Genomic DNA, 26,834 nt, shown 5'->3' with positions numbered 1-26,834 from the left:
ACTTCTTATGATAGCGTCCCTTCATAAACAAAAAAAATCTCAATACTTTATAGAAGAGGGGGAACATTGGGTTTGGTTATTGTGACTGTACTTATATTTATAGCAGATACTTTAAAATGACTGAATCATACTTGTCTTGTTGGAGCGAGACCGAATAGTTTCTGCTAGAATTGGTTATACGAGTTACATCGTTATACAAAGTGTTTCATTTGTCTTATTTACTACTTTTTAATTTTAACTCTCGTAAATATATTAAGTTCAACGGCATTTATAGTAAAATAGTGTCATTCCTTATTTGAGAGGCAATGATTAATAACGTCGTTTCTTCTTATAGGATGTGTTACTCTGATCCCAGATGCTACGCTCATTTCAGAAGTTTACTGTCACATGAAAATCGTATGCTATGTCCAACTCCATACCAAACACAGTGTTATGATTGCGTTGCGTCTTCGTAAACAGGCTGCGAAACATCGTCGTGTGGAAAGTTTTTATACTTTGCGTTGATCATCAGAGCAGAAAATGTTTCACATACTTGCCGAAGGTTGGCCAGAGAATCTCATGTGTGCTACTGCCTTTAGAGACTCGCACCCTATAATATTGCCGCAAAAGTTTGAATTTTAGGAAGTTTCATTTTCCCGTATGTCGAAATGTATGGTTAAATGTGGTGTTAGTTTCGTGTTCTTTGTGCATATGCAGTGCCTGGAGTCCTCTTGGGAGAGGTCTGTGTTTATTAATTTTCTGAAATACTGAGTTGAGAAAGTTGTTATTGTAATACATAAATATATCAACAAAACTGCAAAGCGTATAAGAAGAACCTATTATTTCGTAGCCAACAGTATTTTGTGGTTTAATTATATTGTTATTGCAAATAATCAACAACAAAAGAAATGTAAGCGTCTTCAAAAATTTTATGAGTATTCAGATGTGCGGTGAAACGTAAACATTTCTTTGTGTGAACGAAGTGCTCATCGAAACCAGCATTATGTAAGTACAGCAAAACAATTCTTACAAATTTATGGTTAGTAAAAAACGATCACATCAGACGTGACTTAAAAGCCGCCACATGTCAGTATAAGGCTGTATAGATAAATTTGCCTCGCGCTTGTCAATTTCCCAGTTTACATTCCTCATGGTTTACCTTTGTTACCCAATAAAATAATTTAAAAACAATATGTCAAGTTTTCTTTATTTACATGCCAAACATGTTTTAACACATGGAGAAACAGTAATTTTTTTTTAGAATGTTATGTGCGATCATTGGATCTACTTTGTAGTCGATTGAAGTGGCCTGACATTTAATACTGGTAGTACTCAAGTTAAGACCAATGCAAGACAAAAGATTTTCGACTTACTGATAAGTCGTTGATTCTACACGACATTGTTTGCATCGCTTGTTTGGAGAGGTGGGTTTCCAATGTCGCAGGTGGGACAGTTGCACTACGTTTTTCGACAATCAAAAGCTGACCTAACAAAAATTGTAAATATATAAATTAAAAATTGACTGATGATCATAAGGAAACCTTGTCATGGGTGGACACCGAATAGACTAAATGAATGCCCACCAGCATTTTATGAGAACTCTGATAATTATGCCCTTATATTCTTTTAAAAACATTGAATTCACAGTATTAAAACAGTTCTCATGATGAAATATCAATAAATCTAACATTATTAATATTGGTAGAGCGCTTGCCCGCGAAAGGCAAAGGTCCCGAGTTCGAGTCTCGGTCGGGCACACAGTTTTAATCTGCCAGGAAGTTTCATATCAGCGCACACTCCGCTGCAGAGTGAAAATCTCATTCTGGATTATTAATATTTACTTCAAAAAATTGTAGTTGAAAACTGTCACGGGTAGGGCATGTGTGAAGTAGAATCTGTTTTTACTAGTGAACATTAATTTCATTATATTAATTTATAGATAAATCAGTAATGAACATATTTAGACCTCAAGCCAGCCGCTGTGGTCGAGCGATTCTAGGCGCTTCAGTCTGTAACCACGCGACCGCTACGGTCGCAGGTTCAAATCCTGCCTCAGGCCTTGATGCATGTGATGTCCTTAGGTTACTTAGGTTCAAGTAGTTTTAAGTTCTAGGGGACTGATGACCTCAGATGTTAAGTCCCATAGTGCTCAGAGCCATTTAGACCTCACTTTCTATGTGAATAACCTTGTGATAAAGTTTTGTTACATTGTAAATAACTTACAGTACAGTGTTACTGTAAGTACTGTGTACCTAAAGATTTTAAGTTAAAAAATGCACACAAAAAACTATGCAGATTACTAATTGTCCACTGCAAAAATGTCTAAAGTTTCCAGAACATTCATAACATAAGGTACATTCCTGACATGTTTGATGTCCGGCTTTGGGAGAATAGCAAGAAGTTTTCCAACTTTATGTAGTATACATCCTCTTCATCAACTTCGAACACTTTTGCTGAGTCTACTATAGACCTCGTACACATGAAGAACAGTCTGTGAATTTGCAGCATGCCTGTAGTTTGCTGAAATCCTTCTTGCAGTTTGAAACTCCAACAAAATAAATTTTCCTGGCACGAACTTTTCAACAGCTGGTGATACCTTCATACCTTCTTCGTAATTATTTGTCTTTAGGCCTTTGAAATATGCTTGTTCATCAATGAATACCCAGTGTACATCTTTCATCTATACAGATTCTAAATCTGTATAGATGAAAGAACGTACACTGGGTATTCGTTGAAAAACTTGATTTTACTTGTGTCATTCATATAATGTTTTTGCAAGATAATTATTTTCTCAGTTGCTAGATCTGCAAAAGACTTGACATCCTTTACACAAGGTAACTGCCTGCTGATTTTATTACTTGTGAAAAAGTTAACAAGATGAAGTTTTCATGTATTTTAAGAAAATGTTCTCTTTACCTTCTTAGTCTGGGTTTCCCATACAAACTTTTTATGAATGCTGATGATTTTATTAGGGAATGGAAGAAAGCACCTTTTTTACAGGAGAAACAGCTTTGCTGAGGGTCTGAAGACATTTATGTGATTTTATCTGGAAGCAGGTCATCTTCAGTCAGTACAAATTTTGGTTTAATCTTTTACTTTCTTTTTAGTTCAGCTTTCTTCCTATGGTGATCAATTAAAAAAAAATTTCACAGTAGGATGTCTTTATCTTCATATTTTCCCATCTTTTCCTATCATTTTCTTTTTGTATATGGGTACTGCATTTGCTGGCAGCTTTGTGCAACTTTTCTCGAAGTTGTCTCTTATACTTTGCGAACATTTTTTTACCCACTTTCTGTATAAATAATAAGTTGATATTAAGTCGCAGATAGGCACAGCAAAAAGACTTTCACAAATAAACCTTTTGACCCGTAACGCCTTCATGAAAAACACACACACGACTGCAGTCTCAGCCAACTGAAGCCTGAGTGTAGCTTCAGTTGCCTGAGACTGCAGTCACGTGTGTGAGAGTTGTGTGTGTGTGTGGGGGGGGGAGGTCTGTTTTTGATGAAGGCCTTACTGGCCAAAAGCTTTATTTGTGACAGTCTGTTTGTTGTGCCTATCTGCGACTTAGTATCTCCGCTATATGGTGAGTGGAAACTTTCCTTTTCGTAATATTGTTACAGTTCATCCTGGATTTTCCATTGTTTGATACATTGATATTAGTGTGAACTTTTAAGGCACATTTATTCCAATCAGCATAACTTAAAAATGACAAGAAGTTTTAAATGGTTTAGATTTCAGTCACAACCCAAAAAAGTTACGGATGGGACAGAATTAATTTCAACATTTAATTATGTGGCCATTTAAATATTAAACACTGCTTTAGATGTATTTATCAGGTTTTCTTACCCATAATTTAAAATCAACAAAATTGCTGTTACAGAGTAAACTTTTCCATGTTTTTTGTTACAGGTGGGACACTAAGTACAGAGCTGTTTTTGTAAATAAATTCCATGCTTAATATCTTACCTTTCATTAAAAACATAATATTCTCAGTTTCACATGAAATCGCCCAGAAGCAATAACAAAATCTTGGGAAATACGGAAGCGTCCGATCCAACCCGTCGGCTTTGACCCATGACGTCACAAATATGGCGGAAACGACCATAAACGACAATTCCAATATGGCGGATATAAAAACGTTGCATACGTATCACAAAGACGAAAACACATAGAAAAACAACACACACAAAGGTTTCACAAGAACAATCTGCTAACATTGATAGCAAACAAAGATAATAATAAACAAGTGGTACTCAAGGCCAGGCAGGGGGGGGGGGGGGGGGGCCGCGCCCCCCCCTGACCCCCCCCCCCCCGCCAAAAAAAACTCCCAGCGTAACCTCGTATTCAGGGCTACGCTACAGATCAATGTGTAGGTCAATCAAAAGATAAAAAAAAGAAACAAATAAAAAAAAGAAAAAAACAATATTGATTCATTAGACATAACGAGTAGCGACAAAACATATAGACCATAAAGATTGAACAATCTAATGGCAAACTGATAAAAGCCTCATAGACGACGTTAAAACAAAAAGTACAGTAAAAACGTAAACTATATATTACAGGCCCTAAAACTCCTACTAAGGTAACGTCAACGAGGCAACATCTACAAACACGCCACACTCACAAGCCAAACTCCGCGCCGTATAATGATGTCACACACCACAACACCCTTACGTCACGGGTCAAAGCCGACGCGTGAGATTGGATGTTTCTGTTGACCCAAATCTTGTTAAATAATCTCTAAACAATGGATTATTTGATACAAAAGTTTTCAAAGTATTGTACTGTGTCATAACATAAAAAAAAGAAACCAATGTTTTGGACACTGTTGCAATAGCCGTCTTCTGTAAATGTGCCTGAAATGTTGGTTAGCATAGGGGGTTTTTACATTATGGCATGGCATGGCACTCAGAAAACTTTTATATCAACTGACTCTGGCTGTGGAAGCCTAAGCAATTGTAGTGAATTATTTGTTAGTCAGATCATATGTACGAGCATATGTTTGTGTAATTTAGAGGAGGCTCCTTCATAAACACTGTGTATGCTGTCGACATTGTTTTCCTGTGTTGCATTTGACTTTAAATTGGTTGTATTAAAATGATAGTGAACACACATACAACACATATAGGAAGAACAGTATGGATATTCCATACTTCGACAGTGGTGAAAAAGGACATTACTTGGGTATGAAGTTACTAAAAAGTCTGCATAATAGTGCAAATGACACTAACTGTCCAAAGAAGCTTGGGCTATCTGGTGAAAAAGGAATTATTTGGTTCTAAAGAGTATCTGTTAAACTGCATTTGTATATACCATTGTTTACAGTCAAACAAAGGAAACTCCAGGTAGGAATATCAACAATGTAGGAAAAGACAGATTGCTACTTACCGTAAAGAAGACATGTCAAATTGCAAACAGGCACAATTAAGACACTCACATTTAGCTTTCGGCCACACCCTTTGTCAGCGAGAGAGAGAGAGAGAGAGAGAGAGAGAGAGAGAGAGAGACGGACGTACGGGCGCGCCACACACACACACACACACACACACACACACACACACACAATGGCATGGCGTGTGTGTGTGTGTGTGTGTGTGTGTGTGTGTGTGTGTGTGTATTTTTTACTGATGAAGGCTGTGGCTGAAATCTATATGTGAGTGTCTTCTAATTGTGTCTGTCTGTAACTTGATGTGTATTCTTTATGATCAGTAATGCTAGGGAGTGTAATCAGAATAGTTGCTCCTTAGGAAACAAGTGATAACAAATGTTTTCTGTTTTTGGCGTGGCCTATATTTGACTACATTTACTGTGCACAGAGTACTTGTGCAGGATTAAAAATAAAAATTCACTTAAATTCAAATATGATACCATTTGGATGCATATGCTTACATGTGTTAAAATATATTCATATTTTACTCAGAGACATACAAAGGCTTCTTTTCATAATAGAAGTTTTCCATAGGTGATACTTTTGTACTAGGTAATACCCTATAACAAGCAAAGGTTTGTGTAACTGTCTAGTGCTAGTGCCATGCCTATCTCCAGTATTTTGGTTAGGAATAAAATTAAAAATGATAGCAATGAAGTGTCACATGCACAAACAGTACTTGAATGGAAATAAGTATGTAGGCCAGAATAGAAAAATACAAAGAATTGTGGTTACAGTTTCCATACTCTTTGAATGATTTTTCACTTCAAGTGTTTTCATTGTCCCTTTTATTTATTTAATGCCCAGTATTCTGATAGTTTGATAATGCCTGCCACAAGTTCCTCTCTTGTGCGAAGCTCTTCATTTCAGAGTAGCACTTGCACCAAACATCCTCAATTGTTAGTTTGGTGTATTCCGTTCTCCTCCCACTTCTGTTTTTGCCCTCTACAACTCTCTCTACATGGATATTGCCCGATGTCTTAACCAATATCTTATCATCCTTTCACTTGTTCTTGTCAGTGTTCTCAGTTCTTTGTTTGCCATTCTACAGTGAACCACCTCATTCCTTACCAAATCAGCCTGTCTAATTTTCAACATCCTTCTATAACCTTACACCTCAAATGCTTCGATTCTCTTCTCTTAGAGTTTTCCCAGTTTGATTCACTACCATACAATGCTGTGCCCCAAATGTTCATTCTTAAAATTTTCTTCCTCAAAGTAAGCACATTCTTTGATAGTAAAAAACTTATTTTGACCAGAAATGCCCTCTTTGCTTGTGCTAGTCTGCTCTTTGTCTGCCATGTCTTATTTTACTTCCAAGGTAGCAGAACTCCTTCACTTTGTCTGTTTTGTGGTCACCAATTTTTAATAAGTTTTTCATTAATCTCATTTGTGATATTCCTCATTACTTTCATCAATCCTCGGTTTGCTCTTAATCCAAATTCTGCACTCAGTCAGTCTGTTCATTCAATTCAGCAGACACTGCAGTCCTTTTTATTTGTCACTGAGGATGGCAGTGCCATCAGTGAACCTTATCGTTGATGCCCTGCACTCTAAATTTTAATCCCAATCTTTAAAATTCCTTTTATTGCTGTCATTACTTCTACAGTGTATAAACTGTGCAGTAAGGACTGAAGACCACATCCCTGTCTTGCAGCCTCTTAATCCAAGCACATTGTTTTGGCCTTCCATTCTTATTGTTTCCTCTTAGTTTGTATACATATTGTATATTACTCAAACTTTTCTATAGCTTACTCCTGTTTTTCACAAAATTTCAAATGTGTTGCAAAATTTTACTTTGTTGAGCTCTTTTTCTTGGTCAACAAATCCTATGACTGTCCCCCAAGGGGTCTCACCACTCTTTGAGTTCGTGGTTGACTACCATTGGGCCTCAGCCTTTGCAGCATCTTTTCTCTTCCATGCTGCATTTCTATCCTCCTGCTGTTCTTTTTCTCCTCCCTTGGAGAACAAGTCTGGGATATTTTTGGGAATGTGTTCTGTATTTTCAGTAGCTTGACATCAGAACAGTCCCTCCACTGTTTTTTCTTTCTTTCTTCATTCTCTAATCTCCTGTCCTTCCTCTGCTTTGGCATTTGAGGTTCCTCTTTGTTTCTTCTTCCTCCTTGTGTGCTCCTAAAGGCCGGCCCATACTTCGGCTGCATAACAGGTGACTGGGTAATGTGTAATTCCCAGCCCTGTGTCATCCGGTAGGGTTTGCATGTACCCCCTGGTTCAGGTCAGGCACAGGAAGGGGTGATTGCCAGAGCTATTAACTTCCCAAATTCCCAGTTGGTATCTCTGTCAGAAGTTTGGGAGGTGTAACCTGAGGTGTGAACAATCACATAAGGTGGCTCTGAGGTGGGCCCCCAGTTTGAAGGAGCAAGCCATTGGAGACTCTGGCAATCACGGGGGATTTTTTCACAATGAGTCAGTCACCATCTCAGTCTGTGTGTGCTAAACGTAAGTGGAATGAGGCTAAAGTTTCCAAGATTCTCCCATCTGCACCTCGGTTCCTCATGATATCACTTAATGAAGGAGTTTAATCCATTTATTACTGAAAAAGATGTTGATGCAGTTGCCAGCCCTGTGAAATCCTGCTCTCATTTATGCAATGGCACTTTGCTTTTGGAGACTAATTGTGATTCTGAAGCACACCTGCTTCTGACTTTGCTACTCCACGGCTATCCTGTTCATGCCGAGGCCCATTGAATGCTGAATTATTTGCAGGTTGTTATTTACACTAGGGTGCTCAATGGTCTGACCGAGGGAAAAATCCAACTTCTCTCTGATGAGGGTGTTACTGCAGTCCATTGAGTCATGAAAAAGGTTGATGCATCCTTAGTGCCTATAAGCACTCTTTTTCTTGTGTTTGATAGATTAGTGCTCCCAATAATAACCAAAGCAGGCTATGAAGTCATCACAGTCAGACTGTACATTCTGAACCCGATGCTCTGCTGCCAGTGTCAATGTTATAACCACACTCAAATGTCCTGTCGACACCCGGCCAAATGTGTTACTTGCGGTAGGGATGCTGTTGAGGGCAATTGCTTGCCTCCCCCTTCCCGCTGTATCAATTGTGACGGAGACCATGCAGTCTCATTGAAAGATTGTCCCATGTATTTTGATGAGTGGGCTGTCCAGGAGATCCGGGTGAAGGAAGAAATGCTTTACCCTGTCTCTTGCAAGTTGCTGGCTAGTCGAAAGCCCTGTGTTTTACCATCTGGCTCTTATAGTACCGTTCTTGCTACACCTCACTCCACGAAGGACATGGCCACACAGACTTGCAACCTCGGATTTGGCACAGCAGTTCTAAAATCGTCCAGTGTTACAGTAACATCCCTGTCTCCTACTCCAGCTGTGCAACAAACCCCCCAGGTTGTCACCTCCGGCATCAAAATCACCAGTTACGCAACTGGCAGGCTGGGAAGGACAGAAGGAATACTCCCATGAAGACTTTTTACATCCCTCCAGCCAACAAACATTCGAGTCTTCATCACCAACCACAAAGGCTCGAAGAAATCAAACAAAGGCGAACGGTCTTCTCCTTCGCTGACTTGGAGATCCTCTTCAACTGCATTTCTTTCCAATCTGCTTCAACCTTCCACCCAAGGATGGCTTTCCATCTGATGAGTGTCGTGCTGCTCATCCGGAATGATGTTTATGGACAAATTATCTCACTGAACATCCAGCTGCAAGCTGTCACTCTTCACATTTTCCTTCCTCATTTCACCTTTCCTCTTTGTACCTTCTACATCTCTCCATCATTTGGTGTCATTAGGGTAGACTTCCTCCAGCTTATTGGGCAACTCCCTTAGCCCTTTTTGGTACTCAGTGACTTTAATGCACACCATCCCTTGCGGGGTTCTTCCAGAACCTGTCCAAGAGATGGCCTCTTAGCTGACCTCAATCAACTCTACCTCATCTGCCTAACTCTGGAGCACACACATTTCTTTCAGACTTGATGCATGCAATGTATCTATATTTGTCTGTCCAAGTTCTGCGATTGCTATTTTTAGAAATGTCCTTTTCTCTTCAACTGAACTCTCTTCTGTGTTATTCATTATCACAGTATCTACATCTTTAGAAAACCGGAAATCATCTCACTGTTCCTCAGTACTTTAGTATCCCACTTCTTTTCACATTTATTCATCCAGATGATCCACTTAAATTTCAGTCCACTCTTTGTTATTGCTGAATTGTGGCACAAGTCTGTATCTGCTCATGGGTAAGCATTTCAACCCAATATCTGATTTTGGAATTTCTGTCGGACCATAATGTAATACAGCAGGAATCATCCTGTGTCTCCAGGACCTTTCCAAGTGTACCGTGTCCTCGTGTGATTTTTGAACAGTGTATTTGCTATTGTGAGCTTATATTTATTGCATAACATAATTGATCTCTGGCCTCCCTCCCCCCCTCCCTTCCCGGCGCCCCCTCCCCCGGCAGGCTCACAGTTCTTTCTTGAGTTCATGCATGGTGCCCACAGAGTCTCGAGCTATTGCAGCCATTTCTTCCTACACACGCTACGTGTCCTTCCCCGTGCTCCACCCTCCCCATCCTCGTTCCTTTCCTGCTGTCCTCACCTCCCCCTCTCTAGGTGCTCTTACTTGTATTGACCTGGCTATCCACCTGGTTTCCTGTATTTCTTGCAATTTTGTTTCCGTTGCCTTTTCTCTTTCTTTCTTTTTGGTCACGCTTTGGGGTTTGACCTACACTTCTAAATTTTCTGTCTTTAGTGAGAGTCATTTTGGGAAGAACTCCCTCTCTAGTGTCTGTGCCATGGCTTCCTCTCCTCCCATTCCTTGCCCTCTTCTTTCCCTCTTCCTTTGCCACCGTAGCCCCTTTCTGCCCCACTAGGTCACCAGTATGTGTAGCCAGTGCACGTGGTGGGGTTGTAATGTACCCATCTGGCTTAGCCCTCTGCCAAAAGAGGGATCACATTTCTGATACCCGAGCTGTTGGCTCCCCATGTATGCCCAAGAATGGTTGCAGGTCATTCTGGAGCATCGGAACTCCCAACAATGACCGCAGTGCCAGACAGCCCTTGCTGTGGCCAGGTGGTGCTCAAGGGGAAAGCTCCTGATTGGAATGGGTGGTATCAGGGTGAATGCTTTGTGCGTGAAGCATATCAAACTCTAACAGTCTGGCTATCCTCCTGAGGACATCTCTTCGAGTGGTAACGGATCCTTGAATGCTGCTTTTTATGACCCTGCAGTATTCCCTTCCCTTTCCTGATTACACCTTGGGAGGATGGCCAGGCTCACTGGCTTGAAGTGAAACACTTTCCCTGCTACCTGGACTATACTAGTATGGATGGGGACATATTCACTGCCACAAAGCCCCTATTTTTTGTGGAAAATTTCGAAGACAAGTGTGGCGAAGTGATCTCTCAGTAAGATGTGGTTGGGTTCCATGCTGATAAAATCTTCTTCTGCCACCCAATCTGCAACTCTTTGTGCTTGTGATCATCTTGGTAATGTCCTGGTGTCTGTCACACGATACCAGTCTTTGAATATGGTCCAGGGAGTCATTTTTTGTGGGGACTTCATCTTTCAAACTGATGAGGAACTCCGGGATAATCTGGAACAACAGGGTGTTCATTTTGTTTGATACATGCACTGATACCGGCGCCTTTATTCTGGCTTTTGAGGAAGATAACACTCCCAGAGGAGGTCAAGGTTGTGTGTTATTGGTGTGATGTGAAGCTGTACATCCCGCCACCCATGAGGTGTTTTCTGTGCTTGTGTTTCAAGCACATGTCTTCCTGATGTATGGCAAACCCTCTAGGTTGTGACTGTGGACACCCACTCCATGAGGGGCACCCCTGTGTTCTGCCACCCGTGTGTGTAAATTGTCAAAACCGTCACTCTTCACGCTCACCAGATTGCCTGGCTTACAAGAAGGAAACGAAGCTACAAGAGTATAAATCCCTAGATCATCTATCTTACACTGGGCTTGTCAAAAATATGACTGACTCCACCCTGTGTTGATGACATTTACTTTCGCCCCAGTTACATGCTTTACTGTCCCCATCTCCTGTCTCCTCCCTTGCGGTTCCTGCACTCTACCTTCCAGGTATCTCTCCCCTCCCCAACGAAAGACGTGGCCCCCTGTTTTGGTGCCCACCGCTGATGAGACCCCTCTCCCCAGCAAATCTCAGGTCAGAGTCCTGCTAACACAATGCAGTCTGTGCGCACTCTTGGTTCTGGATATTGCAGAAGCTAAGTTCCAGGATAACCCCCCCCCCCCCCCCCCTCCTCCCAGTGCCCCCAGATGTGCCATCTGCCCCCTTGCAACCTGAGTCAAAAATCTTATTTATGGATATCACCCCGTTGTTGTTGGTGACGGATGGGCACCCAATGGCATCATTGGCTCCAGCACATTTGCGTCCCATTTAGGTACCTGCTCCACGATTGTTCACTGGAACTGTAATGGATACTATCGTCACATCTCGGATTTGCAATCTCTTATTGCCTATTACTTGACAACTTCTTTTAGTCTTCAAGAATCTCATATTACTGATGGTCACTCACCGACCCCTCGTGAGTTCCATGCTTTCTGTCAGAAACATTTTCGGCCTTTGAGGGCTTTTGATAGCATCTGCACTTTGGCCTGTACAGATATTTTTCACGCGTGGATACCAGGTCGTATCACATTGAAAGTGTTTGCCATTCAGGTCCACTTGGACTCTGTCGTCACATTTTGTAATCTTTATCTTCCTCCTGACAGGCCAACTACGTCTGCTGCTCTCCTTCTGCAACTCCTCCCTCCCTTCCTCCTCCTTCTGGATTTTAATACCCATCACCCTTTGTGGGGCAGTGCTTCTTCAACTAGTCGGGGGCTCCTCATTGACCAATTTTTTGTGGACCATGACCTGTGCTGTCTTAATGATGGTTTCGCTACTCATTTTAGTGCTGCATATGGAACTTTCTCTGCCTTTGCTCTTTCACTTTCTTGCCCTCTCCTTCCTCCTTCCTTATACAGGTCGCCACACAGTGACCTCTGTGACAATGAGCACTTCCCGTTGATTCTGTCGTACCCTTCCCACCTCCCGATGACCAGATTTTCCTGCCAGGCTTTCCATTGTGCTGACCTCTCTATATCTCTCTATATCTTCTTTGTCAGGTTGTATTTATGAAGTCGTTCATCATACGTCTGGGAAGATAATTCGTGCTGCTGGCATTGCCGTTCCTTGCTTGACGGGCCCTGTTCCCCGTCGGCCAGCTCTTTGGTGGAGCATGGCCATTGATCCGCTATCTGTGACCGTTGTCATGCCTTGCAACATCTTAAGTGGCTCTCATCCTGTGCTGGTCTTGTTACCTTTAAGTGTCTTCGTGCCAAAGTCTGTTACTGAATCAAACAGAGCAAACGGGTGTGTTGGGAACGCTTTGTCTCCTCTCTAGGTTCTTCTGGCTACACTCTGCACCCCCCCCCCCCCCCTCCCAATGTTGTCAGCAGTAGTCCAGATGGCCTTTGTACAGATCCGTCAGTTTTCGCAAAATACCTTGTGACTCATTTTGTAACAGCATCGGTGTCAGTCTCTTATCCATCTGCCTTCCTCCTCCAGAAACAGTGTCGCGTATATGTTTTACTCGTTATCAGGTGGAATCCTACATTGAACCTTTCATTGAATGGGAGCTTCTTCAGGGTCTCTCTTCTTCCCACAGTTCAGCTTGTGGCCCTGATTCCATCCATAACCAATTGCTTCAACACCTCATTCCTCCACAATGCTAATAACTCCTCCAGGTGTTTAACTGTATTTGGCTCCAAGGCATTTTTCCCTCTCAATGGAGAGACAGTATTGTGGTTCCTGTCCTTAAGCCTGGTAAAGATCTGTTGTCCCTTGATAGTTACCAGCCCATTAGCCTGACAGATATCCCCTGCAAGTTAGTAGAATGGATTGTGGCTCTTTCGCTCAATTGGATCCTTGAATATCGGGACCTTTAATCTTGTTACCAGTGTGGCTTTTGGGAGGGATGGTCTTCGATCAATCATCCGCTTTGATTGGAAACTGCAGTTCAGCAGGCTTTTTCTCAGTGCCACCAGCTTATCGCAGTTTTCTTCAATCTTTGTAAGGTCTATGACACAGCTTGGTACCATCACAGGCTCCTTTTTTTTTTCCTCAATTCTCTCCTCCTTAAGTTGAGGGTGGTGCATTTCTGTCGCCATACTACAGTCCATCCTGATACAGAGCTCTACCTCGATGTCCAGCATCGGAATGTGGTCCCCCAGTTCTGTTTCTTGGGTCTTCTTTTTGATGACAACCTTACTTGGTTGCCCCATATCTGTCGTCGGAAGGTTGGCTGTTTGCGTAAATGGAGTGTTCTTCACTTTCTTGCCCACACCTCGTAGGGTGTGGATCTTGCGATACTTCCCCACCTTTGCTGGGTATTAGTTCTGTCCTGTCTGGACTATGGCTGTCAAGTTTGTGGATCAGCTGCTCCTTCCATACCACTTCTCTTGGACCCAGTTCACCTTTGTGGTATCCTTTTAGCCACTGGTGTCTTTCGCACTAGCTCTGTCGATAGTCTTCTTCTTGAAGCTGGGATCCTTTGGCTTTTGATTCAGCAGTCCATAGCTCCTGGCTTCCTGTGGCATCAATATCCACTCTTCCCCTGCTTACCCTTCCTATTCTCTTCTTTTCATTGTTTTGGGCTGCCCGTCCTTGAGTGGTTTACCGGTTGGGCCCTGCCTCGTTTCCCTCCACTGTGACTTCCCTCTTCCCTCCTTGTCCTTTTCTCCACATGTTCTCTCCTGACCCCCCACCCCCCCACATGCCACCCCTGCAGTTAGTTCCTCGACCACGGATTTGAAATTTGGATGGATCTCTTCCAGCGACCAAAAACCTCCATTGCTCCAATGATGCTCTGTTGCTTGTTCTGAATGCTCTTATGGCAGTTTCAGGATGCCATTGCTTTTTACACTGATGGCTCTAAATCTGCTGATCATATTGGATATGCCTTCGTGCCTTCTGTTGTCATGGAACGACATCTCTTGCCTGCCACGTGTGAGGCGTTCACTGCAGAATTTGTGGCCATCTATCGGGCTCTCCGTTTTATTAAATTTTCCATCTTCATCTGAATTTTGTTATGTACAGGCTCAGTGAGTAGCCTTCAGGCTATCACTTGGTGTTTTTTCCGCCACCCCTTGGTCTCTGCTATCCACATTCTTGCTAATCTTGGTGGTGCTTGTTCAGTTGGGCTGGGGGAGCGACCACCTACCTCCATTCTCTGTGACCCCTACACATGCACTAAATATGGCCTCTCACCTCCCTTGTCTTGAGTGTTAGCAGACGACCCTGGCAAATTATATCTGTCCTTGGTTTTCTTCGTCAGAGTGGTTCGTTCTCTAAGATACAAGTCCTTTAATTTTCCTCTGGCATTCGAGTCCCTCAGTTTGCGTAGGTATTGGTTACAGAGGCCTTGACCTCGCCTCCACACTGGACAGGTTCTTCCCGCCTTTTCCCTACATTTTGCCTCATCTGTTGTACTCTTTTGTTTCCCCTTTTCTTGTGTCTTCTTCCACTGGCGTTGTCTGCTAGAAATCTCCATCTTCTTTCGATTCCGCATCACTGATTGCCCACCATATCTAGACTAATCCTTTGCATTTCCTGTTTTAGATTTTCTGGCTTTCCTACTGCATTCAGACTTCTGACATTCCATGCTCTGACTTGTAGAAAATTATTCTTTCATTGGTTTTTCTATTTTCTTCTTGTGGCTATCTCCCCCATGGCAGTCTCTTCACCTCCCCCATCCTGAGATCCGAATGGGGTACTAAAATGGAATCTTAGGCCAATGGAGATATCATCATGACCTGTCCGCCACCCCCCCCCCCCCCCCCATTTGCACACCATGTGTCGTGTAGATACACCTTACGCATCTTTAATGCAATGGTTTCCAATTGCTAAAAGTCATAACTGTGATTGTAAATTTTCTGTCTTGGACATATCACAAGCTTGCTTTTTAAAACTATATTACTGTTACTGCAAGGTTCGCAGGAGAGTTTCTGTAAAGTTTGGAAGGTAGGAGACGAGATACTGGCAGAAGTAAAGCTGTGAGACCGGGCGTGAGTCGTGCTTCGGTAGCTCAGATGGTAGAGCACTTGCCCGTGAAAGGCAAAGGTCCCGAGTTCGAGTCTCGGTCGGGCACACAGTTTTAATCTGCCAGGAAGTTTCATATCAGCGCATACTCCGCTGCAGAGTGAAAATCTCATTCTGGAAACATCCCCCAGTCTGTGGCTAAACCATGTCTCCGCAATATCCTTTCTTTCAGGAGTGCTAGTTCTGCAAGGTTCACAGGAGAGCATCTGTAAAGTTTGGAAGGTAGGAGACGAGATACTGGCAGAAGTAAAGCTGTGAGACCGGGCGTGAGTCGTGCTTCGGTGGCTCGGATGGTAGAGCACTTGCCCGCGAAAGGCAAAGGTCCCGAGTTTGAGTCTCGGTCGGGCACACAGTTTTAATCTGCCAGGAAGTTTCATAGGTTAAATGTTGATTGCACGCAGTGGCGATATAACATTTTTGACAGAAAGCGAGCTGACTTCGAGCTGGATTGTGATTATGAACAGTACTCGTATTGGACGAGTTATCCAGGCTTGTGGCATAGTCCCACTCAAATCTTCTAGCAGCCATTGCCATTTTCCTACTTTTGCAGTTTTGTATAGATTCTACAATGTGCCTTGCTGGATTAACGCCCCCCAGAGAAAGTATATGTTAGAGAATGACTTAACCACTGCCTATGAGTTGTTTCTCAGTGAATCTTTAATTCTGATTTGGATTGTGTACTGTACTCAAACTTCCTTTATTATTCAATCAGTAAGACCATTGCTCACAAGATGCACAGGTCTTGATTTGAATATCAGCCTGCTTTACAGTTTTCATCTGTTGTGGAGTTACACTACAGCGAACTCCCCACTGCAAACAAAAAGATTTCTTGTGGGAGTACAGTGTGTTTTGTACTGTTCACAAGATTCAAATTGCATTTCCTTACATTTGGAATTGACTGTTAGTCTTTCAGCATTTCACAAAAAAATTCTGCCGATGTTGTTCTCTCTCTGTACCTAACAGTGTTCCTCATGAAGAGCCAGAAAGCTATCAGCTTTATCTCAGAAGTCATTTATATGTGTTGTGAACAGTAATATTCATATTGCACATCCTTAACCTATTGTTGGTGCTAATTTAAGCTCTGAAGCTGCTTCCTTATTGTAGAGCATGTACTGGGTTCTGTCTTTTAAAAGCCTTCAGACAAATTGTATATCTGTAATGATAGTCTAGAAGCACACATTTTATTTGTTTGGGAAGAATGTGGATGGGCATTGGATACAATGTTGATGTCAAGAAGCATGTATACAGTATCATTGCTGCTATTGAAATCCTACTGAATCTCACGAATTAAAGGAGATTCCACTTGGTTTCAGATTGTGAAATACATGCTGGTTACTTCAGCAGATTTTTTGGTGGCTTGGTGGTTGAGTCTCAGACTACAAATCCAAAGCTCTAGCATTTAATATTAAATGCATCCAAGATTTTTTTTACCACTTTTCATTTCTTTCAGCTTTGAAATTGTATATATAAAGATACCTAGTTTCACCATGGGCTGGAGTCCATGTTAAATTGTAAGTCCTCTTTGTACTGGCAGGGTATACAGTTGAAAAGTTGGAGAAAAGAAAGAGCATAACTGAGATGTCTAAGAAAAATTAAAAGAAGCTTGCATATTTTGGGCAAGGATTCAGTAAGTTGCTAAGGTGGAAGGAAGACAACCAGTGAATGTGGGTTTGAGAGATCTGAGAAGGATATACATGTACAAATAAACTGAACCAGTGTGGAAGTTGGTAAGAGAGTACTGGAAACAAGTTTCAGACATTTCATTTTGTTGTGTATGACTTCTTGGACACTGAGGTTGGTTGGTTGGTTGGTTGGTTGATTTGGGGGGAGGGTACCAAGCAGCAAGTTTCAAAGAAACCATCCTGGCATTTGCCTGAAGCGATTTGGGGATATCACGGAAAACATAAATCAGGATGGCCAGACATGGGTTTGAACTATCATCTTCCTGAATGTGAGTCCAGTGTGCTAACCACTGTGCCACCTCACTCAGTGGACGCTGAGGTGGCTATTAATAATATAGTTAATTAGACTACTCTGAATAAGTAATACTTTATTAATTACAACAAAACTTATCTTTGCTTGCCAGGATTGGCTGTAGCTATGAAACTGCAGAAGTGGACTTGCGGTTCAGAACATACTAAATGAGCCACAATTACTGAGTGGTGAACTGATAAAAGTTCAGAATGGTCATACTGTGGCTTCACCACAGTCACTAGAAAACACAAGTTTGTAGACATTTGCTGACACAGTTCTTATAGCATTGGCACTTAGGCACAGTTCACAGGAGACGGAAACTTCTTCACTCCCCGACTGCTGACATGGCCTGTGTTATGGCAAGTAGCAGCACAATGGTGTTACTCCAACAGGAACCTCTTGGAAAGTGGGCAGGATCCAGCCTTGAACAGAACTACCCTCCTGTCCTCCGGCAATGCTATTTCAGGGCAGAGGCACAATGGTGGTGCTTCGGAACTATGGTGTGTAGTATTTTTGCGGTGGTCGGTAAATACTTCTTGCGCTGCTCCCCGATGACACCACATGCCTCCACACCAAACATCTGCCCTGGCATCAGATATGGAGATGGGTCACAGCTGGTAGGGTAGGGGGGGGGGATGGAGTGCCAATCCAATTGCAGAGGTGGATACCGAAACTTCAGTCACTACTGAGCACTCATCCACAACCCTGCATCCATCCTGTGTGTGGCTGGAAACGCCGACCGAGAAACCAACCACAGGGGCACATTGGCGGCTGTAGGTGCAGAGGCAGATGATGCAAGAAGCAGGCCACTGGAGACAATGTCTGGGACTTCTGGCCAGGCAATCGGATGCGACACTGTTACTGGCTGTGTCACAGGCTGTGAGCGCAACAGTGATGCTGGCAGCAGCGGCAGGTCGATGTCCATGAATGTCTCCTGCTGTGGAAACGACTGTGCTGCCGGAGATGACATCTGGGACTGTGATGGTGGCTGCTGCCTGCTCTGCTGTGTACTGTGAACAAAAAGGGGGTAACAGAATCTCTCTAATGGATTGGTTGAAGCTGGTTCTGATGCTGCCTTTGTGATCCCATCAGACTGTAGGTGATGTAGAGGGAACGGGACAACACCTCAGACATCACACCTTGTTCCCACCTGTGACCTCTGCCAAATACATGAAAGAACATTGGTTGCTGAGGCTGAAACTGTGACTTGGAAGGAGGGACATAAGGTCTCTGTGGTGAACATTGAAAATGGAGCTGTCGTATGATGTCGACCATGAAGGAGCTCCACTGGGAACCTTCCAACTTTGAGCAGCGTGCGATATGATGACAGAAAAACTTTCAAAGCCTGGTCCCATATACAGGACCCCCTACAGGTCCAGGGATTAGAATAGGACTGAGGTATTCCTGCCTGTCGTAAGAGGCAACTAAAAGGAGTCTCACACGTTTTGGCCTTTGTATGATGGTCCCCTATAGGGTTTGACCTCCAGTTTTCAAAATTTACCCGAAGTGCAAGTCAACTGGGGATGGGCGCCTTACATGGTGCATTGTGTCCATCGTGCTTTGAGATCTTTAGCCCACTTTCTCATAGTTGCACTGCAGTCCAGCTCATTCTCCATCTTTTCGGCGAGGACGCCTTCCTGGGTGTGTTTTCCACCATGCACTATGCAGTGTCGCTTTTTGCGCCGACGATGACCATGGACTTCTTTGCACCTCATATCCAGCACGGTAGCCAGTCCGTTGGGGTGGGGCCGCAATGTACCCTGTTGGTTGTAGCCCGCTGACAACACATGAATCGCTCTGCTGATGCCTGCACTCCCCACGTATGCCAAGGAGTAGATGCCTGTCATTCTGGGGCATCGGGACTCCCAGCAGTGGCCCTCCTGCCAGGTGGCCTTTGCTGCAGCTGGGTGGTGCCGGTGGTGAGGGCCCCTGGTCACTGTGGGTGGCATCAGGTCGAATGACGCGCGATGAAGCGTACCAGGTCATCACTTGCTGGTGATCAAACACCAGCAGTCTCTAAGCGTTCAAACTCTCAGTACAATGCAAGAAAGTATGACCCTAAATCATTCCCCTCCCTAGCAACACCATGGGAGGAATGCCATGCTAAGGACAAATTTGGGGAGGTGGAGGGCTTGTCCAAAATGCGATCTGGGTCATTCTTGATAAAAACAGCACCCTCTGTCCAGTCACGGACTTTACTCGCTTGTAACAAGTTGGGGGATGTTTCTGTTACAATCATGCCACATAAGAGCTTAAATATGGTCCAAGGTATTACCTTCCACAGGGACTTCCTTTTGCTGTCTGACGCTGAGCTGCATGCCAATTTAGAGCGGCGAGGTGTTCATTTCGTGTGGTGTGTCCATCGGGGTCCAAGGGATACTCAGGTTGCCATCGGTGCCTTCATATTGGCCTTCGAGGGTGACGCCTTACCCAAGAAGGTCAAGGTGATGGTCTACCTCTGTGATGTCACGCCATATATCCCTCCCCCTATGTGGTGCTTTAAGTGCTGGAAGTTCAGCCATATGTCCCGCTGTACTTCCAGTGTCACATGTTGAGATAGTGGATGTCCGTCACATCCCAATAATCCATGTGCCCCGCCTCCCATCTGTGTCAACTACGGAGAGCATCATTCACCTTGCTCGCCATACTGTAGGATTTTACAGAAAGAAAGGAAAATTGTGGAATACAAGACTCTGGACCAACTGACGTACACTGAGGCTAAGAGAAAATATGAGCGCCTACGTCCTGTGGCTATGACCTCATACGCCGCCGCTATGAGAACAGTAGTAGGCACATCAGTTCCGTGAATTCCAGTCGGCTCTCAGAGCCAGAAGGCTACACCTGCCCCCTTGATAATGGGGGGCACTTCGGCCCCTGTTGCTCCTGCACTACCTACCTCGGAAGACTGCTCCCCCCTCCCAACTATCAGGGACACCTGCCCCTCTTCTAAGCTGGAGAAGTGTAAGTCTTCTTCGGCTCCTCTTACCAGGAAGTGGTCCCTTGGGTCACTCCCTTCCCAGGTTTCTACCAATGGGAAAGATGACATCCGCCAGTGACTGAAGTGCCCAAAAGCAGCTGGTCGTAGGGCTTCAGGATCGTCCTCAGTCCCGGCGACTGAATCAGTGAAGCCCTCCCATCCAGAGAAACCCAAGGAGCCAAGGAGTAGCGAGAAACGCCCAAAAATAAGACCCCTAAGACCAAGGAAATTGAGGTGGCACCCACACCACTGCTACCTACAAGCTCAGCGTCTGGGGATAAGGTGGAGATTATGGTTTCTGCTGAGGACCTGGATCTTGCTGGAGCCTCAGACACAATGGATATAGACTGCTCAGGCAATAAGTCGGTGGCAGCAGGTGACTCTGAGGCGTAAGCTGCCTCATTGTATGTTCCATGTCTTCCCAGTCTGATGATATCGTCCTCCAGTGGAATTGCAGTGGTTTCTTCCACTGTCTGGCTGAGCTACGGCAACTGTTAAGCCGCTTTCTGCATTGCCCTTGAGGAAATGTGGTTCCTGGCAATGCAGACCCCTGCCCTCTGCAGCTGTAAGGGATTTTACAGGAATCGTAGTGACTATAATCGAGTGTCAGGTTGAGTTTTGCGTTAATGTCCTAAACTCAGTCTGTAGTGAAACTGTGCCCCTTCTAACCCCTTTTGAAGCTGTGGCTGTCAGAATAAGGATGACGCAGGAAATAACTTTCGGCAATGTATATCTTCCTGTAGATGGTGTAGTACCCCTGAATATATTGGCTGCACTGGTTCATCAACTCCCTAAACCTTTCCTACTTTTGGGAGATTTTAACGCCCTTAACCCCTTGTGGGGTGGCACTGTCCTTACTGGCTGAGGCAGAGATGTCGAAAATTTACTGTCTCAATTCGACCTCTGCATCTTAAATACTGGGGCCGCTACACATTTCAGTGTGGCTCGTGGTAGTTACTCAGCCATTGATTTATCTATTTGCAGCCTAGGACTTCTCCCACCCATCCACTGGAGAGCACATGACGACGTGTGTGGTAGTGACCACTTCCTCATCTTCCAGTCACTGACCCAGCGTCAGGCCCACGGGCGCCTGTCCAGATGGGCTTTAAACAAGGCAGACTGGGAAACTTTTACCTCTGTGGTCATTATTAACTCTCCTGCACACGGTAACATCGATGTGATGGCTGAGCAGGTGACTACAACAATCGTTACTGCAGCGGAAAACGCAATAACTCGCTCTTTAGGGTGCCCCCAGCGAAAGGTGGCCCCTTGGTGGTCATCAGAAGTCAATGAGGCAATTAATTAGTGTTGATGGGCACTACAGCGGCATAAGTGGCACCCTTTTCTGGAACACCTCGTAGCCTATAAGCCCACATTTGCGAGCTTATCAAAAGATGGAAGCAGGAGTGTTGGGAGAGATAAGTCTCGACCATTGGGTGGCATATGTCACCTTTCCAAGACTGGACGAAGATCAGACGTCTTTTTGTGTACGAGACCCCAACAGGTGTTCCTGGCATTAACATCAATGGGATGTTATCTACAGAAGCAAACGAGATTGCTGAGCACTATGCTTGAGCCTCTGCATCAAACTATCCCCCCCCCCCCCCCCCCCCCCCCCCCCCAGCCTTTCACACCCTCAAACAAAGGATGGAAAGGAAAGTCCTCTCGTTCACTACATGCCACAGTGAACCCTATAACGCCACATTTACAGAATGGGAGCTCCTCAGTGCCCTTGCACATGCCCCGACACAGCTCCGGGGCCAGATCGGATCCACAGTCAGATGATTAAACATCTCTCATTTGACTACAAGCGACATCTCCTAATCTTCTTCAACCGGATCTGGTGCGATGGCATCTTTCCATCACACTGGCAGGAGAGTACCATCATTCCGGTGCTTAAACTTGATGTAGATAGCTTTCGGCCCATCAGCCTCGTCAACATTCTTTGTAAGCTGCTGGAGTGTATGGTGTGTTGGGTCCTGGAATCACGTGGCCTACTGGCCCCATGTCATGGCGGCTTCCGCCAGAGTCGCTCTACCCCTGATAATCTTGTGTCCCTCGAGTCTGCCATCTGAACAGCCTTTTCCAGACGCCAAAACCTGGTTGTCGTCTTTTTTGGTTTACAAAAAGTGTATGACACGATCTGGCGACATCATATCCTTGCCACATTATACAAGTGGCGTCTCCAAGGACCACTCCAATTTCCTGTTGCTTTGTACTTCACATGTCCAAGTTGATGCTTCCTTAGTCTCCCCCCCCCCCCCCCCCCCCCCCCCAATATACAGGAGAATGGGGTCCCGCAGGGCTCCGTATTGAGTATATCATTTTTTAGTGGCCTTTAATGGTGTAGCAGCAGCTGTAAGGCTGTCCATCTCACCTTCTCTGTAAGACGACGACTTCTGCATTTCGTACTGCTCCTCCAGTACTGGTGTTGCCGAGCGGGGTCTGCAGGGAGCCATCCACAAGGCGCAGTCATGAGTTCTAGCCCACTGTTTCCAGTTTTCAGCAGCAATGTCGTGTGTTATGCACTTCTGTCAGTGTCATACCGTTCATCCGTATCCAGAACTTTACCTTACTGACAATCCATTCAGCGTAGTGGAGACACATGGATTCTTTGGACAGGTTTTTGATGGCCAATTGATTTGGCTTCCTCACTCCCATCAACTTGAGAGGAAGTGCTGGCAGTACATCAATACCCTCCGCTGCCTGAGCAACACCAACTGGGGTGCAGATCGCTCTACGCTGCTGCAGCTCTACAGAGCTCTTGTTCAATCCCGCCCTGACTATGGGAGTGTGGGTTATGTTTCGGTGGCACCCTCAGCATTGTGTTTACTCGACCCAGTACACCACTGTTGCGTTTGCCTAGCGACAGGAGCTTCTAGGACGAGTCCGGTGACCAGCGTCCTGGTGAAGGCCGGAGCCCCTCCATTGCAGGTTAGGCATGCGCAATTGCCCTCCAGTTACGTTGCACACATTTGTAGTTCTCCTGCTCATCTGCATTACTGTCTCCTTTTCCTGCCCACAGCAGTTCATCTCCCTCATGGGCGGCTCCGGTCAGGGCTTGCAATTGCTTGTGGTGTGTGATCCCTTCTCTCCAAACTGGCATCCTTGCCTTTCCTACCTATACTTAAGGTTCATTCGCAAACACCTCCATGATGTACACCTAGGCCTTGGCTTCACCTGGACATTTTACGTGGCCCTCAGGACTCAGTTAACCCTCCAACTCACCGCTGTCACTTCCTCTCGATTCTCGACATGTAAAGGGGCCATGAAGTGGTTTACACTGATAGCTCGATGGCTGATGGTCACTTTGGCTTTGCATATGTTCATGGAGGACATATAGGACGGCACTCCTTACCACACGGTTGTAGTGTTTTCACTGCAGAGCTGGCGGCCATATCTCGTGCTCTTCAGCACATCTGCTCATGCCCAGGCGAGCCATTTCTCCTGTTGACTGACTCCTTGAGCAGCCTTCAAGCTATCGACTAGTGCTACCCTTGTCATCCTTTGGTTGCAACCATCCAGGAGTCCATTTATGCCCTGGAACGGTCCAGTCTTTCAGTGGTGTTTGTCTGGACCCCGGTTCACCAGGTCACATCGGAATCCCAGGCAATGAACTTGCCAACAGGCTGGCCAAACAGGCTATGCGGAAACCACTTATAGAGATTGGCTTCTCTGAAACTGACCTGCGTTCATTATTACGCTGCAAGGTTTTGCGCAATTGGGACATGTGTTGACATAACCTCAGTATGCTTAACAAGCTGCATGCCATTAAGGAAACTTCGAATATGTGGAAGACCTTCGTGCGCGCCTCTCGCATGGACTCTGTGGTTCTCTGTCAGCCCCGCATTGGCCATACGTGGCTGACACTTGGTTACTTACTCCGTTGCTGGGACCCACCTCGGTGTGCTGTGATTCACCAATGACGGTTGTCCATCTCTTGCTGGACTGGCCACTTTTAGCCGCCCTGCGATGGACTTTTAACTTTACCAGCACCATACCTTTGGTGCTTTCAGTGTGAAGGTTTTAATGTGTTGCAGAGTGGCTGACTTTTGCTTTTTATCCTTTTGGTCAGCCAGCCATGGTAACCTGCTTTCTTGTTTTAACCTTTTCTACCTGTGTCTTGCATCTTTGTGGTTTTCCTTGTCCCCTTTTGTCCATTTAAGTGTGTGTTGCCCTTCAGTCATTGTGGTTTTTCCTTTCTACATCTACATCTACATCTACATTTATACTCCGCAAGCCACCCAACGGTGTGTGGCGGAGGGCACTTTACGTGCCACTGTCATTACCTCCCTTTTCTGTTCCAGTCGCATATGGTTCGCGGGAAGAACGACTGTCTGAAAGCCTCCGTGCGCGCTCGAATCTCTCTTATTTTACATTCGTGACCTCCTCGGGAGGTATAAGTAGGGGGAAGCAATATATTCGATACCTCATCCAGAAACGCACCCTCTCGAAACCTGGTGAGCAAACTACACCGCGATGCAGAGCGCCTCTCTTGCAGAGTCTGCCACTTGAGTTTGCTAAACATCTCCGTAACGCTATCACGGATACCAAATAACCCTGTGACGAAACGCGCCGCTCTTCTTTGGATCTTCTCTATCTCCTCCGTCAACCCGATCTGGTACGGATCCCACACTGATGAGCAATACTCAAGTATAGGTCGAACGAGTGTTTTGTAAGCCACCTCCTTTGTTGATGGACTACATTTTCTAAGGACTCTCCCAATGAATCTCAACCTGGTACTCGCCTTACCAACAATTAATTTTATATGATCATTCCACTTCAAATCGTTCCGCACGCATACTCCCAGATATTTTACAGAAGTATCTGCTACCAGTGTTTGTTCCGCTATCATGTAATCATACAATAAGGATCCTTTATTTCTATGTATTCGCAATACATTACATTTGTCTATGTTAAGGGTCAGTTGCCACTCCCTGCACCAAGTGCCTATCCGCTGCAGATCTTCCTGCATTTCGCTACAATTTTCAAATGCTGCAACTTCTCTGTATACTACAGCATCATCCGCGAAAAGCCGCATGGAACTTCTGACACTATCTACTAGGTCATTTATACATATTGTGAAAAGCAATGGTCCCATAACACTCCCCTGTGGCACGCCAGAGGCTACTTTAACGTCTGTAGACGTTTCTCCATTGATAACAACATGCTGTGTTCTGTTTGCTAAAAATTCTTCAATCTAGCCACACAGCTGGTCTGATATTCCGTAGGCTCTTACTTTGTTTATCAGGCGACAGTGCGGAACTGTATCCAACGCCTTCCGGGAGTCAAGGAAAATTGCATCTACCTGGGAGCCTGTATCTAATATTTTCTGGGTCTCATGAACAAATAAAGCAAGTTGGGTCTCACAAGATCGCTGTTTCCGGAATCCATGTTGATTCCTACAGAGTAGATTCTGGGTTTCCCAAACGACATGATACGCGAGCAAAAAACATGTTCTAAAATTCTACAACAGATCGACGTCAGAGATATAGGTCTATAGTTTTGCGCATCTGCTCGACAACCCTTCTTGAAGACTGGGACTACCTGTGCTCTTTTCCAATCATTTGGAGCCTTCCGTTCCTCTAGAGACTTGCGGTACACGGCTGTTAGAAGGGGGGCAAGTTCTTTCGCGTACTCTGTGTAGAATCGAATTGGTATCCCGTCAGGTCCAGTGGACTTTCCTCTGTTGAGTGATTCCAGTTGCTTTTCTATTCCTTGGACACTTATTTCGATGTCAGCCATTTTTTCGTTTGTGCGAGGATTTAGAGAAGGAACTGCAGTGCGGTCTTCCTCTGTGAAACAGCTTTGGAAAAAGGTGTTTAGTATTTCAGCTTTACGCGTGTCATCCTCTGTTTCAATGCCATCATTATCCCGGAGCGTCACCCTTGTGGCATTGTTTCCTTCGGAACAAGGGACCAATGACCTCATAGTTTGGTCCCTTCTCCCCTCTTTTAACCAACTAACCAACCTCATTTGGGTGGCTCGAAACTTGTTCACCTGTGGTTTGTAGGTCCTTATGAAGTGTTCGTTTTCACTATTCAACTGTGAATGAAAGGACACTGTAATGATTTGCTGAGCACCATTGTCTACACAAAGCTGTTCATACTCCTGAGATTTGACTGCAGCCCATTATCTGACATTATCACCTCAGGCAGGCCTGTAGAATATCGGTGTAAAAGCTGACTGACATGGTAGACTTAATTGGAAAGGCTCCTTCTCATCCCGTATGTTAAGTCTTCCCTGATCTGCAGTTCTGGATGACTTTTCCAAAAATCTGCCCCTTTTCCTTGACCTCTCCAGTCTTTTTCCTTCACCCTTCCTCCTTCTCCTTCACCCTTCTGCTGGAAAAAGGTGCCACTGGCTCTAAAAAC

The 26,834-nt window shown here is 44.6% G+C and overlaps 1 protein-coding gene across 1 annotated transcript in view; it reads left to right on the top strand.

Annotated features, from left to right (window-relative positions):
- Positions 1–329: 329 nt before the first annotated feature.
- LOC126101198 (zinc finger protein 780B-like) overlaps positions 330–26,834 on the top strand; it is a 128,539-nt gene continuing 102,034 nt past the window's right edge. The window contains exon 1 of the mRNA XM_049911893.1: positions 330–719. The gene's annotated coding sequence lies outside the window, so the exon portion shown is untranslated. The remainder of the gene's footprint in view (positions 720–26,834) is intronic.

The sequence above is a fragment of the Schistocerca cancellata genome, chromosome 9 (genome assembly GCF_023864275.1).
Source record: "Schistocerca cancellata isolate TAMUIC-IGC-003103 chromosome 9, iqSchCanc2.1, whole genome shotgun sequence".
Lineage (NCBI taxonomy): Eukaryota > Metazoa > Arthropoda > Insecta > Orthoptera > Acrididae > Schistocerca > Schistocerca cancellata.
The sequence above is the reverse complement of the archived record's forward strand: the minus strand, read 5'-3'. Positions and strand labels throughout refer to the sequence as shown.